This window comes from Neovison vison, chromosome 4 (assembly GCF_020171115.1).
Source record: "Neovison vison isolate M4711 chromosome 4, ASM_NN_V1, whole genome shotgun sequence".
Lineage (NCBI taxonomy): Eukaryota > Metazoa > Chordata > Mammalia > Carnivora > Mustelidae > Neogale > Neogale vison.
The window spans coordinates 68,747,119-68,763,196 of record NC_058094.1 but is presented as its reverse complement, the minus strand read 5'-3'; the positions used below and the strand labels follow the sequence as shown (position 1 = coordinate 68,763,196).

General features: G+C 37.5%; 1 protein-coding gene and 1 non-coding gene across 3 annotated transcripts in view; both read left to right on the top strand.

The window, feature by feature from the left end:
- Positions 1-16,078, top strand: part of LOC122904546 (serine/threonine-protein kinase Sgk3) — a 185,045-nt gene that overhangs the window by 41,707 nt on the left and 127,260 nt on the right. The window lies entirely within an intron of this gene.
- On the top strand, positions 1,534-1,637 carry LOC122905704. The gene has a single exon (XR_006384398.1). It is a non-coding gene; the product is annotated as a U6 spliceosomal RNA (small nuclear RNA).

Below are 16,078 nucleotides of genomic sequence, written 5' to 3'. Positions count from 1 at the left end.
AAAGGAATTGTTGTAGGGTAAGAGACTGATTATATGTAAGAGGGAGGACAGGAGATGTGTGGGTGAAATAAGAGATCTTTAGTGAGTTCTCATGGCGGATTTGTGCAGAGTACTGGCCTCCCCCAATGGGGATCTATATCTATAGATATCTATATCTATCCGGATATAGATATCTATATATATCCATCGATATATATATGGATATCTATAGATATCTATATCTATATATCTATATATCTATATATCTATAGATATCCATATATATATCGATATATGGCTCAGTGGGTTAAGCCTCTGCCTTCAGCTCAGGTCATGATCTCAGGGTCTGGGATCAAGGCCGCATCAGGCTCTCTGCTCAGCAGGGACCCTGCTTCCCCCTCTCTCTCTGCCTGCCTCTCTGCCTACCTGTGACCTCTTTCTCTCTCTCTCAAATAAAAAAATAAAATCTTTAAAAAACAACAACAAAAACAACAACAGCAAAAAGCATCTACTGGTGTGTGATATTGGCCAGCAGAGTTACTTGGTACCACCAGGTGTGGAAGGATCGTTATAGGTAGGTGTTGCTTCAGGCCACTGTATAAGTTTGTCTGCAGATAATTAGAATGTAGAGGGCTGGTTTTGTGGCTTTTAACTTCAGAATAGGAACAATTTGACAGGCTTTTGGTTGAGTAAAGGCCTGTTTTTTTACCTTTTTAAAGGCATACCTTTTTTTGGAGAATGTGTGTAGTGTTGAGATAATGTTATTCCTTTTACTGTTTTGTGATTTTGGACAAATGACCTTGTATTTACATTGCATATAGTAGTGAATATGATTTAGGATAATTGCTTCCATTCAGGTTCCTGATATATTTACTATGCCAGTCAATACCAAGCTTTTTTTCTCTGTAGGTAAAAGAGACTTTATATATAATATATTCATACACAAAATTGGACTCGTTGATGGACTAGCCATTCCACAAGAGCTGGATGCAATGTCCTCAAGTACAGTGAGGCTTCACTAGGACTTGACCAATTTTTTGCTTGAGTTCAAAAATGAGAAGGACCTTTATTACTCTAGTTACTTACCTCCCTGTTTTAAAAATAAAAATGGATTAAAGTTAACTTAAAATGATCTGGTTTCCAACTCAGTGTCATATATGCAGACAAACATACATATGGAACCATGTGTATAGCCTATATAACCTAATGCACATGCATGTTAAATATATATATGACGAGCTAAGAAGGAATATAAGAATCCTTACTTTCCCAAGAAAACACTATACATCATCTCCTTCCCCCCATTTTAATTTTATTATTGTCTCGTATTTTCTGAACATTATTTTTAATTACAAAGGTATGCATGCCCTTAAATTCAAGCAACTGAGAAGTATGTTAAGTAAAAAATGAGTCCTCTCCACTCTAATCTTACGCACAAAGATAACCACTCTCAGTTTTTATATCCTTGTAGACTTTTCCCCATGTTTGTATAAATTTGTATATCTGTAAATGTACATCGAGGTTTGGTTTTGTTTTTAAAAACTTTAATTATCAGTGCTCGCTTCGGCAGCACATATACTAAAATTGGAATGATACAGAGATTAGCATGGCCCCTGCGCAAGGATGACACGCAAATTCGTGAAGCGTTCCATATTTTTTAATGAATTCTGTTACGATGAAAATTTTACAATTTTACAATTTAAAAAAATTGCACAATGAAAACAGTAAATAACTGTAAAAAATCACTATCATTTTAGCTATTTTTAACATTAACTTATTTCAACATGAGAAAATGTTGATTCTTTAAAATTTTACCATTTTAAAAAACAAAAACGGAAACAAAAAACAACTTTAATTATCAGAGAGAGAGAGAGAGCTCAAGCACAAGGGGGGGAACAGCAGGCAGAGGGAGAAGGAGGCTCTCTGCTGAGCAGGGTGCCCGATGTGGGACTCAATCCTAGGACCCTGGGATCATGACCTGAGCCGAAGGCAGATACTTTAACCCACTGAGCCTCCTAAAATATATTTAAATCACCATAGTAATACATTTTTTTTAAGACAAATTTAAAAGAAAAAGAGAAACTAAGAATCACCAATAAACCTACCATCCATTAATCATCGCTATTAGTATTTCACAGTACATCTTTCTAAACTTCTGTGTATATCCATATTTTCAGTGCCATTTAAAAAGTTTCTCTTATACAGACTTGCTTTGTTGGTTAGAGAATCGTGTTTATGTAGCCAACCAACGTCATCGATTCCATGCATGTTTGAACCAGTTACTTTACAGTTTCCTGGCCACCTGCCATACCCTAAACCTGGATAAGGTGCATGGAAATTTATAGTAGTGCTCATCAAGGGACGAGGTGAGGGTACGTGTGTAGACCGATAAATCCATGCAGATCAGCATAAATCCTTCTAATGGAGGGCAGTCAATGCTTGTATTTTAAGCACATCTAAAATACAAGATGTTTAAGAGGAGAGACGATGCAGGCGCCTGGGAGTCTCAGTCATTGAGCATCTGCCTTCAGCTCTGGTCATGATCCCAGGGTCCTGGGATTGAGCCCCACATCTGACTCCCTGCTCTGTGGGAAGCCTGCTTCTCCGTCTCCCACTCCCCCTTCTTGTGTTCCCTCTTTCGCTGTGTCTCTCTCTGTCAAAAGATAAATAAAATCTTTAAAAAAAAGAAAAAAAGAAGAAGAGAGACGATGGAATATCCACTGTAATTGTGATCACTACAGGAGAAGCAGAAGTAATGGCCTTGAACCAGACAGAAGTGTTAAAATCAGTTAAAAATAAGAACAGCTGAACGTTAGATGTTTTGAAACAGTCTCCTAATGATAAGCACATGGTTTGGAGAGCTTGTTTTAACAAAGCTCCCACCAGTGGTAGGAATAGATGACCTTGAAGTTCCTTATGATCCTATTCTACTCTAGGCTGTCTCAGGGTTAGTAACACTTGGCTTAGTATAATCTCATACATACAACTCCCTAGTTGCATACTAACTCCACCAGTCTTTCCAGACGGCACCTGTCCAGGCTAACATCTCTCCACCCACTGAGCATGTGCACAGCTCACACCCACATGTTCCTCCTCTGTCCTCTTGCAGCCTTTCCCCCTTTCTGAAAGTTTAGTAGCCTTTCGACCGTTTTCTTTTTTCCTTTTCTTCCAGCTTTTGCTTTAAGGAAATCTCTGTTCTTTCTTCATCCCACTCTGTTCATTTTAGTCTTGAACAAAAAAGATACTAATCATGGTGATACAGCTAAGAACAAGCCTCTAATAAGGGAAAGGAAAGCTTTTAGTTTGGGAGGGAAGGTAGACATTATAAAGTCCTAGTGGTTTCAACCTTCAAAGCCCTTGAGAATACCCAGTAATTCCTTTCAAAATTTCCACAGAAGACTCCACCCACCTCCTCTTCTGTAAATATGCTGGTTTTCCTTAAGCATTGGCTGGCATGTATAATAAAATTTAAAACTGTTTATAATTGGGCAGGGCAGTTCATGTCATTGCAATAGCATTGTTTCGTGCTCCTTTTTCCCCATTGAAGATTTAGCTATGTTATGGACTGAATAGACTTTTAGATAAGACAACTCTTCCCTTTAGAAAATACATCTAGTTCTAGATATCTGGTTTAAAACAATCTCTTTGGTTTTAAGTAAGTTGAAGACGAAGAAGGCTATTTTAGATTAAAGGTTAGCAGTCTTTGAGAAGTGGTATGTCAAGATTCCAAACCCTTTCCTTCCAGATTTTCATCAGCAGAGATATGCACTGGTGAGAAGCATAGATCAGCCTTTCATCCTTAGGAGTCAGAGAAGAAGCAACTGGTTGCAAGAATGTTAAGTTGCTACTGGAGACTCTCTCAACCCAGGTCCAGGTAGCTGACATCATTATATCAAATTCAGCTCACCTGTAAAGGTGTTTTGGCCAGATGTCTCGAGGAACTCCACACCAAGACAGTAGATCTCAGCTACACTGAGAGTAAAGGCCTATTTTTTCATAAATATTAAAGGAAAAGGTTTTAAAAAGACATTTTCATTCAGCTTTCAAACAACCTAATGCTAAAATTGGTGCTGGCTTAAACAGGAAAGTTCTTTATCATTCATTTATTTGAACTGAGTTAGTAAATACTCAGAAATTAAGACTTTGCTATAATTTTAAGAAAGTGGTTCTTGGGGCGCCTGGGTGGCTCAGTGGGTTAAGCCGCTGCCTTCGGCTCAGGTCGTGATCTCAGGGTCCTGGGATTGAGTCCCACATCGGGCTCTCTGCTCAGCAGGGAGCCTGCTTCCTCCTCTCTCTCTCTGCCTGCCTCTCTGCCTACTTGTGATCTCTCTCTGTCAAATAAATAAATAAAATCTTTAAAAAAAAAAGTGGTTCTTATTTTTGTAGTTCTTTGTGTGTTTAGTTGGCATTTAATCCATTCTGACATTAGTAGCTCTCTTTTCTGATTGAGCTCCTTTTACCTCTACTCTCCCTTCTCATGAATGTTTGGTTAAAATATTTTTGTCTGAAAAGGAGTTATTTCTTTTTAATTAATGAAAGATAAGACACTCGCATGTTTTAGCAGAGAACATTTTTAAAGAGATTTATGAGACTATACTACCTTTTCTCTTTGAATTTTGTTTCCTCTTTTGGATTTCCTTTATTTCTGATTCTCACTGACACTAACATCATTTATGTTTTGCCTGTTTTAAAAAAGATCTTATTTATTTGACAGAGATCACAAGTAGGCAGAGAGGCAAGCCAGGGTGGGGGTGGGGGAGCAGGTAACGAAGCAGACCCTGCTGAGCAGACAACCCAATGCAGGGCTTGATCCCAAGACCCTGAGATCATGATCTGAGCAGAAGGCAGAGGATTTAACCCACTGAGCCACTCAGGCACCCTTTGTTTTGCCTTTTAAAAGTTCACTCGTGTGAACAAGAGTCCCTGTCCTGTTGAATTTATTTGTTGCTTTCATTGGACATTGAGGATTAAAAATTTGCCTTTGGAATGAAGAATGATACATATAAATTGCTACTTTTGTGTAGAAAAAAACAAGGAAAGAAAAAGGATATATTTTTGCTTTCTTGTCTAAGCATCCAGAGACTCCAGAAGGCTAAGAAATTAACAGTGTTTATCTATTTGGGACACAGGTGGGAAGCAGACTTTTCACCCTGTCTTTTATATTCTCTTGGTTTGAACATGTCAATATGTAACCCATTGTAAAAATCATTTTTAAAATCTATTGGTTTCCTGACTTAGAGAAAATAAATCTATCCTTTTCTGTTTTCCCTTTCCCATATGTCTTTAGGAAAGGTGTTTTATTTTTTTTCCAGTAACACGATTTTATATATTTTATTTTTTTAAAGTTTTTTTTTTTTTTAAGATTTTATTTATTTATTTATTTATTTGTCAGAGAGAGAGAGCGCGAGTGAGAGCGAGCACAGGCAGACAGAGTGGAAGGCAGAGTCAGAGGGAGAATCAGGCTCCCCTTGGAGCAAGAAGCCGGATATGGGACTCGATGCCAGGACGCTGGGATCATGACCTGAGCCGAAGGCAGCCGCTCAACCAACTGAGCCACCCAGGTGTCCCTAAAGTTTTATTTTAATACCAGTTAGCATACAGTATTATATTGGTTTCAGGTGTACAATATAGTGATTCAACAATGTTATACATTTCTCAGTGCTCATTGTGACATTAGGACTCTTTAGTCCCCACCACCTATTTAACCCATCCCTCCACCCATCTTCCTTCTGGTAACCATCTCTGTAATTAAAAGTCTGTTTCTTTATTTGTCTCTCTTTCTCAAAGGGTGTTGTTTTAAATCTTTTTAAAATAATCCCTGTGTAGTCTGGTCTTTTGTGGGGATCTGGACCTTTTCCCTTCTGCTTTCTCAAGTATGGTGTCTTAAGATTCATTATGAAGCCTTCTCTTAGGAAATTCTGATACTGCAAATACAGCCAAGCCTTAAGTTCTTGTTGGCTTATTTGATGAATCATTTAACTGAAATTGTCTGTAATAGTCTGCCAACTGGATACTCAGTTGTTTCCTAATAAAACTGACAGATAATAATAACATAATTAGTGCAAAGTTAGTTGATTTTTCCCCCCGTGGTATCTTATATTTTATCATCATGGTTATGATTTACCTACTTAAGAGTGTATGAATTGGATACCTGTAGAAAATAAAGGTTCGTTTCCTTTAATATTTAGATAATTCTGCTCCTTTTAGTACACAGTAAGCCAAAAAGTTTCTTTCATCTGGACTTTTGTAGTTTTTGTCATTAGTGACCTGTATTTCACTTTGGGGTGAGCAAAGAAAAAGGAATTAATATTTGTTGAGTATCTATCATGTACTAGATGTTTTAAGACATTATCATTATTATTTTTAAAGATTTATTTATTTATTTGAGAGCGAGAATGATTGTGTGCAAGCAGGAGGAGAGGCAAAGGGAGAGGGAGACAAGCAGACTCCGTGCTGGGCAGGGAGCTAGACAATGCATGGCCCTATTGCAGGACCCTGAGATCATGACCTGAGCTGAAACCAAGAGTCTTATGCTTAAACAACTGAGCCACATAGGCACCCCAAGACGTTATTTTATTAAATATTCAGAGTAACGTTGGGGAGTAAGTGAGTACTTTTACTTTACAGGTGAGGAAATTGGGACTCAGTGAGGTTTTGAAGGGAGCTGTATGTAGGCAGCACAGGGCAGAGCTGATTTGAACACTTCTACCTGGATTTACTAGGAGGTCTCCTGGGCCTTTGAGGAGGGGGTAAAGATGAGGAGGGGGTTTAAGATGGCTTAAACCCCTCATCTGAAAGAACAGGCAGAGTTGATTTACAGATAATGCAGATTATCATCTGCTGTTGAGGTAGTGGTTAAATGAGTTTGAAGACTGTTTTTTCAGTTTTACCTTATTATTCTGAGACTTTTTTTGTTTTAATTTGGTAACTGGTGCCAGACTTCAAGAAGAAAGCTGACTGAAAATGTTTTAAATATCATGTATTTCTTGCTTAATAGAAAAGTGCTTAAAATCTAAATTTAATTACTAAATGGGTTAAATTCTGAACATACAAGTTTTGAATGTCTTCTGTTGGTATCTGCAGAGGTATTAACTCTAACAGATGCTGTTGTCATGCTATTGTCTAAAGTCGCTTAAAGATGATAATCAGCACCACTTATATAAATCTGGAGATCGGCAGTTATAGTCTATCGTTATGCTCATCTGTGATGGATGTTAGCTAATGGCTATTATCATGTGCCTTGGCAGTTCCTGGGATGAGCTCCTGTTTAACTAAGTAAGAATGAAAGATCATTTTATGTCTCAAGTCATATTATTCCATTATCTAATGTATTTATGTTCTGAGCAAAGATGGTAAGAAAGAAATTGAGGAAATTCATGTGATTAGAAAAGTTTAAAAATAAGTAAAATGTCACAGATAGTGAATGAAGAGGACAGAATAACCTACTCTGGAATCATTACACTTGGGGTGCCTGGGTGGCTCAGTGGGTTGGGCCTCTGCCTTTGGCTCAGGTCATGGTCTCAGGGCCTTGGGATCAAGCCCCGCATTAGGCTCTCTGCTCAGCGGGGAGCCTGCTTCCCCCCTCTCTCTGCCTACTTGTGATCTCTGTCTCTCTGTCAAATAAATAAATAAAAATCTTTTTAAAATTTTTAAAATCTTTATATTCTTTTCCTTTTGAATTATCTTGGCATCCATGTAAAAAATCAATTGACCATAAATGTAAAGGTATATTTCTGTACTCTCATTTTTATTCTAATACCAGTGCCACACTGCCTTAATTAGCTTAGCATGGCTTTGTAGTAAGTTCTAAAATCAGGAAGTATGAGTTCTCCAACTTTGTTCTTTTTCAAGATTGCACTATTTTGGGGCTATTGAATTTCCATATGAATTTTAGAATCTGCTTGTCAATTTATGAAAAAATGGCAACTGGGATTTTGATAGGGATTGTATTGAATCTGTAGATCAATTTAGAGAATATTACCATCTTAATGATATTGTGTTCAGATCCATGAACATGGGTTGCTTTTCCATTTGTTAAGATCTTTTATAGTTTTTCAACAATGTTTTGTAGTTCTCAGTTTATGTCTTGTGCTTCTTTTTAAAAATTTATTCTTAAATATTTTATTCTTTTTGATACTGTTGTAAATGGAATTGTTTTCTTAATTCATTTTATGTTTGCTCGTTGCTACTGTATACAAAAACAAATGATTTTTTTATTGAACCATAATTGACATAATGTTGTATTAATACAATTGATTTTTACTTTTATTCATTTTTAAAAATATTTATTTGTCAGAGAGAGCAAGAGAGAGCACAAACAGGGGGAGTGACAGAGGGAGAGGGATAAGCAGACTCCCTGCTGAGTAAGGAGCCCAATGTAGGACTCTATCCCAGGGCCCTAGGATCATTACCTGAGCTAAAGGCAGACACTTAGCCAACTGAACCACCTAGGCACCCAGTACAATTGATTTTTAAATATTGACCTTGTATTTTTAATTTTGCTGAAATTATATATTAGTTTGAATAGTTTTTTGGTGGATTCATTAGGATTTTCTATATACAAGATCATATTATCTGCACATAGAGATAGTTTTACTTCTTCCTTTTCAATCCAAATGCCTTTTATAATTTTTTTCTTGCTTAATTGCTCTGAATAGAACCTCCAGTAAAATGTTGAATGGAATGGAAGAGAACTGATATCTTTGTCTCATGCCTGGTAACAGGGGAAGAGCATTTAGTCTTTCATCATTACATGTAATGTTAGCTGTGGGCTTTTTGTAGCTGCCCTTTTATTAGCTTGAGGAAATTCTCTTCTTGGTTTGCAATGGTTTTAACATTAGAGTGTTAGATTTTTCAAGTGCCATTTCTGCTTCTATTGAGATGATTGGGTAGTTTCTGTCCTTTATTTTGTTAATATAGTATATTACATTTGCTTGGTATTCAGATGTTAATCCAACTTTTTGTTCCTGGAATAAATCACCTTTGGCCATGGTATAGAATAGTTTTTCTATGTTGCTGGATTTGGTTTGCTGGTATTTTGTTGAGGATTTTTGCACCTATATTGACCTATACTTTTCTTGTGATATCTTTATTTGATTGTGGTGTCAGAGTAATACTGGCCTCCTTGAATGAGTTCCTTCCTCTTCTTTTTCTTTGGGAGGAGTGAGATTTTATGAAAGATTAATGTTAATTTTTCTTTAAGCAAGACTTTGGCTTTTATTTGTAGGAAAGTTTTTTTTGTTTTGTTTTGTTTTTTTGTTTTTTTAAAGATTTTATTTATTTATTTGTCAGAGACAGAGGGAGAGAAAGCGAACGAGCACAGGCAGACGTGAGCACAGGCAGACAAAGAGGCAGGCAGAGGGAGAAGCAGGCTCCCCGCCGAGCAAGGAGCCCGATGTGGGACTCGATCCCAGGACCCTGGGATCATGACCTGAGCCGAAGGCAGCCGCTTAACCAACTGAGCCACCCAGGCGTCCTGGAAAGTTTGTTTTGATTACTAATTCAATCTCTACTTGTTATGTATCTATTTAGATAGTTTCTATTTCTTTAGTTTGTTTAGATAGTTTTTTTCTTCTACAAATTTGTCCATTTCATCTTGGTCATCCAATGTGTTGGTGTACAACTGTTCATAGTATTTCCTTAAAATCCTTTTTACTTCTCTGAGATTGATAGTTATGTTCCCATTCATTCCTTATTTTAGTAATGAGTCTTCTCTCTTCTTGATCAGTATGGCTAAAGGTTTGCCAACCTTGTTAATTTTTTTTCAAAGAACCAACTTTTGGTTTCTCTATTGTTTTGCAATACTTGATTTCATTGATTTCTGCTCTAATCATTATGACTTATTTCCTTTTGCTTGCTTTGGGTGTACCTTGCTCTTCTTTTTCTAGTCTCTTAAGGTGGAAGGTTAAACCATTGATTTTTAGATTTTCCTTTTTTAGTGCAGGCATTCGCAGTTACACAATTCCCTCCAAACACTGTATTAGCTGAATTCTAGAGGGCTTGGTTTGTTGTGTTTTCATTTTCATTTATCTGAAAGTATTTCCTAATTTCCCTTGTGATTTCTTTTTTTTTTTCCCCTCCCTTGTGATTTCTTCTTTGACCCCTTGGTTACGTAAGAATGTGTTGTTTACTTTCCACATATTTGTGGATTTGCTGAATTTCCTCTTGTTGCTGCTTTCTAGTTTAAATCCATTGTTGTCTGAGAACATATATGATTTCTGTCTCTTTAAATTAAATGAGGCCTTCTTATGGCCTAATGTACGGGCTTTCCTAGAGAATGCTTCATGTGTACTTGGGAAGATTACGTATTTTGATCCTGTTGGTAGGACTGTTCTTTAGAGGACTATTAGGTCTCATAGGTTTATGGTATTGTTCATGTCTTCTTCCTTATTGATCTTCGGCTTAGATTTTCTCTTTAATACTTTTAAGGCATTATTTTAATGTTTCATGTTAGTATAAATATAAAAACTCACTGTCAAGATAAAAGACTCAAATGTGAACTTACAATGTTTAGTGTGCTATTTAAACAAAAATAAATTTAAAAATTATTTACTTCATTATTTTTTAATATTAAAATTTAAATGTAACTTAAGTTCAGTAATATTTTCTCAGGTCCATGGTTCTTTTGTGTCTGTGTGATAGGATTTGCTAATAAGGTGCACTAAAATATTTTTTTCAAACAGTATTGACACTCGTCTCAAATGAATCAATACTCTTGTTTGGTCAACTTACCTGTTAGGAATTATGAGTTTACTTGCTAACATATGGTGGAGGTGACAGCTGCAAAAATATAGCATAACATCTTCACACTAACCAGAACTGGTGAATAGTTAGATTTTCTTATTTTTCATTTTCTCTCTCCCTTCTTTAAAAAGATTTTATTTTATTTGGGAGAGAGAGAGCAAGAGCACAAGAGGGGTTGGGGCAAAGGGAGAAGTAGATCTCAGTACCTGGGGCTTGATCTCTGGACCCCAAGCCAAAGGCAGTCCTTAACTGACTAAGCCACCCAGGTGCCCTTTATTTTTCCTTTTCAGTGGTAACATTATTTGGTCTAGACCTACACGAATTCTTTGAAATACACATTTCAGAATTTGCAGTGGTAGAAAGGCCATGTGAAATTCAGTTAATACATGCAATTTAAAAATAGTTTTCAAATGCATAAATATATGAATACCAGTAAATTTTTATTTATTTATTATTTATTTTTTATAAACATATAATATATTTTTATCCCCAGGGGTACAGGTTTGTGAATCGCCAGGTTTACACACTTCACAGCACACCATAGCACATACCCTCCCCAATGTCCATAACCCACCCCTCTTCTCCCAACCCCCCCCCCCAGCAACCCTCAGTTTGTTTTGTGAGATTAACAGTCACTTATGGTTTGTCTCCCTCCCAATCCCATCTTGTTTCATTTATTCTTCTCCTACCCCCTTAACCCCCCATGTTGCATCTCCACTTCCTCATATCAGGGAGATCATATGATAGTTGTCTTTCTCTGATTGACTTATTTTGCTAAGCGTGATACCCTCTAGTTCCATCCATGTCATTGCAAATGGCAAGATTTAATTTCTTTTGATGGCTTCATAGTATTCCATTGTGTATATATACTACATCTTCTTTATCCATTCATCTATTGAGGGACATCTAGGTTCTTTCCATAGTTTGGCTATTATAGACTTTGCTTCTATAAACATTCAGGTGCACGGACCCCTTCGGATCACTACGTTTGTATCTTTAGGGTAAATACCCAGTAGTGCAATTGCTGGGTCATAGGGTAGTTCTATTTTCAGCATTTTGAGGAACCTCCATGCTGTTTTCCAGAGTGGTTGCACCAGCTTGCATTCCCACCAACAGTGTAAGAGGGCTCCCCTTTCTCCACATCTTCACCAGCATCTGTCATTTCCTGACTTGTTAATTTTAGCCATTCTGACTGTGAATGCCAGTTAATTCTTATCATCAACTAAAAATACTGAACGTTTTAGTACAGTGGATTTGTGAAAACAATATAATTTACTTTGCCTTGTAGCATGTATAGAGATTACAATTATAATGCATTTTAAAGTAGATTATTATTTATAAAAAAGCAAATACCCACATTTTAGTGTTTTTTGTTTTTTGTTTTTAACCATAGTTAGAATGATCTCTGATTTGGTGAATCCTGTCCTCTAACAGTGACCATTTTGGAAGGACATTTGGCCTAGGTAGATAAAGGGTGTGGGTCAGGGACGCCCAGGTGGCTCTTTTGGTTAAGTGGGTGCCTTCGGCTCAGGTCATGATCTTGGGGTCCTGGGATTGAGCCCTACATCAGGCTCTCTGCTCAGCAAGGAGTCCGCTTCTCCCTCTCCCTCTGCCATGCCCCCTTCCCACTAGTTCATGTGTGTGCGCTCCCTCTCTCCCTCTCAAATAAATAAAATCTTAAAAAAGAAAAAAAAAAGGATGTGGGTCAGAATGTAGAGGAAAAATTCTACATCATTTCCTGATTATCCAGATTTTTGGATTATCAGAGGCAACAGCAATTTAGGAGAAAGCATGGATTGGAGAACAAAGAATAGCTATAGAAGAATCAAAAAGAATGTGATATGGAAAAAGTATAGAAGTGGATGAAGGAGGAGGAGGAGGTAGCTACAGAATTCTTTATAGGTCTTTTGCAAAGAAGCCAGTACACAGAAATGAGTTCGTAGGTTTTCTAAATCTTTATCTACCTCTGGGAGGGAAATTTCTGAGAATGAAGTGTGTCATTGGGACACATCCTCTTAAGTAGTGTAGTTATTGCAGTAATTGAATTTCCTCTTCCGTTTAGATCATGTGGCAATATTTTCTGTTGGCAACACTAAACATCTAAAGGAGTGAATGTGATTCTTTTGTTAAGTTTTTAAAAATCTTATGAGCTAACTTAGAAAAGTGATGATGGATGTAAAAATGCTTGGCATAGGAAAGGGCACAAAGTAGGAATGTGATAAATGTTGGCTGATAATAACCTATCCATAATATTCTATTATGCTTTTTAGCCTTGTGTAGGAATTTAGAAAGCCAAAGTTTGTTAGATCTGCCACTAACTTATTAAGGGATCCTTAGCAAGTCACTTGATTTTCCTTGATTTTAAGTTACTCAGATTTCCTTCTACCTCTAAAATGCAGTGGTTCTATTGAATCCATATAGAGGGAAAAGCTTTAAATAAAGATTATTATTTTAATAGAAGTGGAAGTTTTGTTGTTGTTCTCAACTTCTACAATTTTAACTAGGGTACACTACATGAATAAGATTCTTTATAGCATTATCTAAAGCCAACCACTGATTTATTTGAAAACAAAGGGTTTCTTTACAGTGTCATTTAGCCTGGCTTTGCCATGAATCCAAGAATTATTCTACACTAATCAGAGAACAGTAATTCAGTTGTGCTTAAATTTAGAGTTCCACACAGCCATTCACGAGAGATGAATTGAGGTGAACAAGTACTTCTAACTTAATTTGCAAAAGTTCTAAAATGTACGGGTGGAATGTATTGTAGGAAAGTGAAAAGTAGGTTGGAAGTGTGGTTCTGATGCAAAGCTGTTGGAGAAACAATTGCTGCTTTTTGTTATATTTTCTGATCTGTGTGATTTCTAGCAAAGAAATTAGTGATAATGTAAATTTTAGGAGCATTTTCAGCATTTTGAAATGTTGATGTATGGTGTGGCTATTTGATAGTGAATCAGTATGGTTGGTCATTTTTATTTTAAAAGTGCTTGTATGGAATCATATTCATGTAGTTGTGAAGGAAAAAACTCTCGTTTTCCTTTGCAAGCAATACTCTGAACAATTCTGTACTCTGGCCATAAATGTGTGGTAGTTTTTCAGCATGCCAAGCAATCTGAGACACTAACTGGGTGTCTTACAATATAACTCAATTCTGATACCACCTAGTTGGAGATCCCACAGATTCAGAGCTCAGTTCTATAGAACCGTTGTCCCATTCCCTTCAGCCAACAAGTGCAAGGCCAGGGTGTTAACTGTTCTTTTGACCAACAGGCTATAAATTAATTTCCCATGACTCCCTTCTCATGTTTGATTAATTTGCTAGGGTGGCTCACAGAACTCAGAAAAAAAAGTTTATTTACTAGATTGCCAGTTTATTATAAAAGCATATAACTCAGGAACAGCCAAATGGAGGAGATGTGTGGAGCAAGGTATGTGAGAAGGGATGAGGGATGCTCTCAGTTGGGGGTGCACTACTCTCCCCCCACACCTTCTTGTGTCCCAGTTTGGAAACTCTCTGAATCCTGTCCTTTTGGTTTTCTATGGAGGCTTCGTTATGTAGGCATGGTTGATGAAGTCATTGACCATTGGTTTTATATTAAATCTGTATAGAATTTATTCGAACTCCAGCCCCTTCGGAGAGGTGGGAGGTGGGGTGGTAGGTAGGACTGAAGGTTCCAACCCTCTGATCTCATCAGCATGGTTCCCCTTAGCAACCAGTCCCTATCCTTATATTACCTTGGGGTTTTCCAAAAGTCACCTCATTAATATTAACTCAAGTGTGATTTAAACAGGCTTGTTATATGAATGACAAAAGATGCCTGTTTCAGGGCGCCTGGGTGGCTCAGTCATTAAGCATCTACCTTGGCCTCAGGTCATGATCCCGAGGTCATGGGATAAAGCCCCCAATGTGCTCCCCTCAGCGGGAGGCTTGCTTCTCCCTCTCCCACTCCTCCTACTTGTGTTCTCTCTCTCCCTGTGTCTCTCTCAGTCAAATAAATAAATAAAATCTTTTTTAAAAGATACCTGTTTCACCTTTATTGTTTTTTAATTTTTAATTTTTTATTAACATATAATGTATTATTAGCCCCAGGGGTACAGGTCTGTGAATCGCCAGGTTTATACACTTCATAGCACATACCTTCCCCAATGTCCATAACCCCACCAACCTCTCCCTCCCCACCCTCCCCCTGACCTTTATTGTTTTTATCACTTAAGGAGCTTTGCCAGAAACTGACAAAGACCAAATATATGTATTTCTTAATACAAATCACAACATCACTGTAGTATACTGTTTGGTTTTAGGAGGCAAATTATGCTCCAAGATGGAGTTTGTCTTTACCAGTGTGAAAATTAATGGGAAACTTCACTAAAATGGAGTCAGGAGGTTCAGCAGGCAGAGCTCTCACACCCTATTACTCTAGTCAACTGCAGACCCAACAGAAAAAGGCAGACCTTGCAGGTGGATACTACCTTACTCTCAGCAGAAGGAAGAAAGACTTACCTTATCTCACTCTCACCCAACAGCCCAGCCAGTGAAAATCTATTATACTTCCCGCTCCCGGTTTACTCCAATGGATTTTCTGTCTATAACTGCCTTTCCAACTTACCCCCCCTTTCTCTATAAAAGAACGTACTACTTTGTTCTCTGAACTTGCCTATGGTTTTACAATTCTCTTTATTCCCGAATAAACTCATCTTTTGCTAGTAAAATAACTGGACGTTTTATTTTTAAGGTCAACATCAGCAATTAATTTAATGCAGGTTCACTGTAGGCATTTCATAAGCCAATAGCATACAAGATAATGTCTCTTAATAAGCCAACAAAGAAATAAGAAACTCCCAAACAATGATAAATCAAAAATCACATTATTGTTCCTGGCAAGGGGAAATGAAAGAAATAAAGTCCAAATTCAGTTGAGGTTTACCTTTATATAGTTGGTACTCAGGAGAGAGAGCTCCGCCAGCTGAGAGCTGATGTTATGCAGTCAGAACAGAAGTAAAGGTCTTTGTTGCCTGAGCGTTTTGGTAAGGAACAATGGCACTGACGCTGGTGTTCTTCGTGGGGCCACTATAGTTTTCACCACTGTTGGGGGAAAAAAGAGTTGCCTTTCCTGCGCCGGACCCACCGGTGACCCAAGCTCATTGGGTCTTGGGAGAGCTATTTAGATTAGCAAAGGGTAGCCTTGCCAGACTGAATACGCACAGCCTTCACAGACTCTCCATGTTTATAGTCTAAATGTCCCCTTGCCATAAGTTGCTGCTTCTTATGTTTTATTGATAAGCCCCAGGCATGGCCCTTGGCAGCTGAGCTATGGAGTGCTTATCAACAGTAATGGATGAGATGATGAAATCCTGA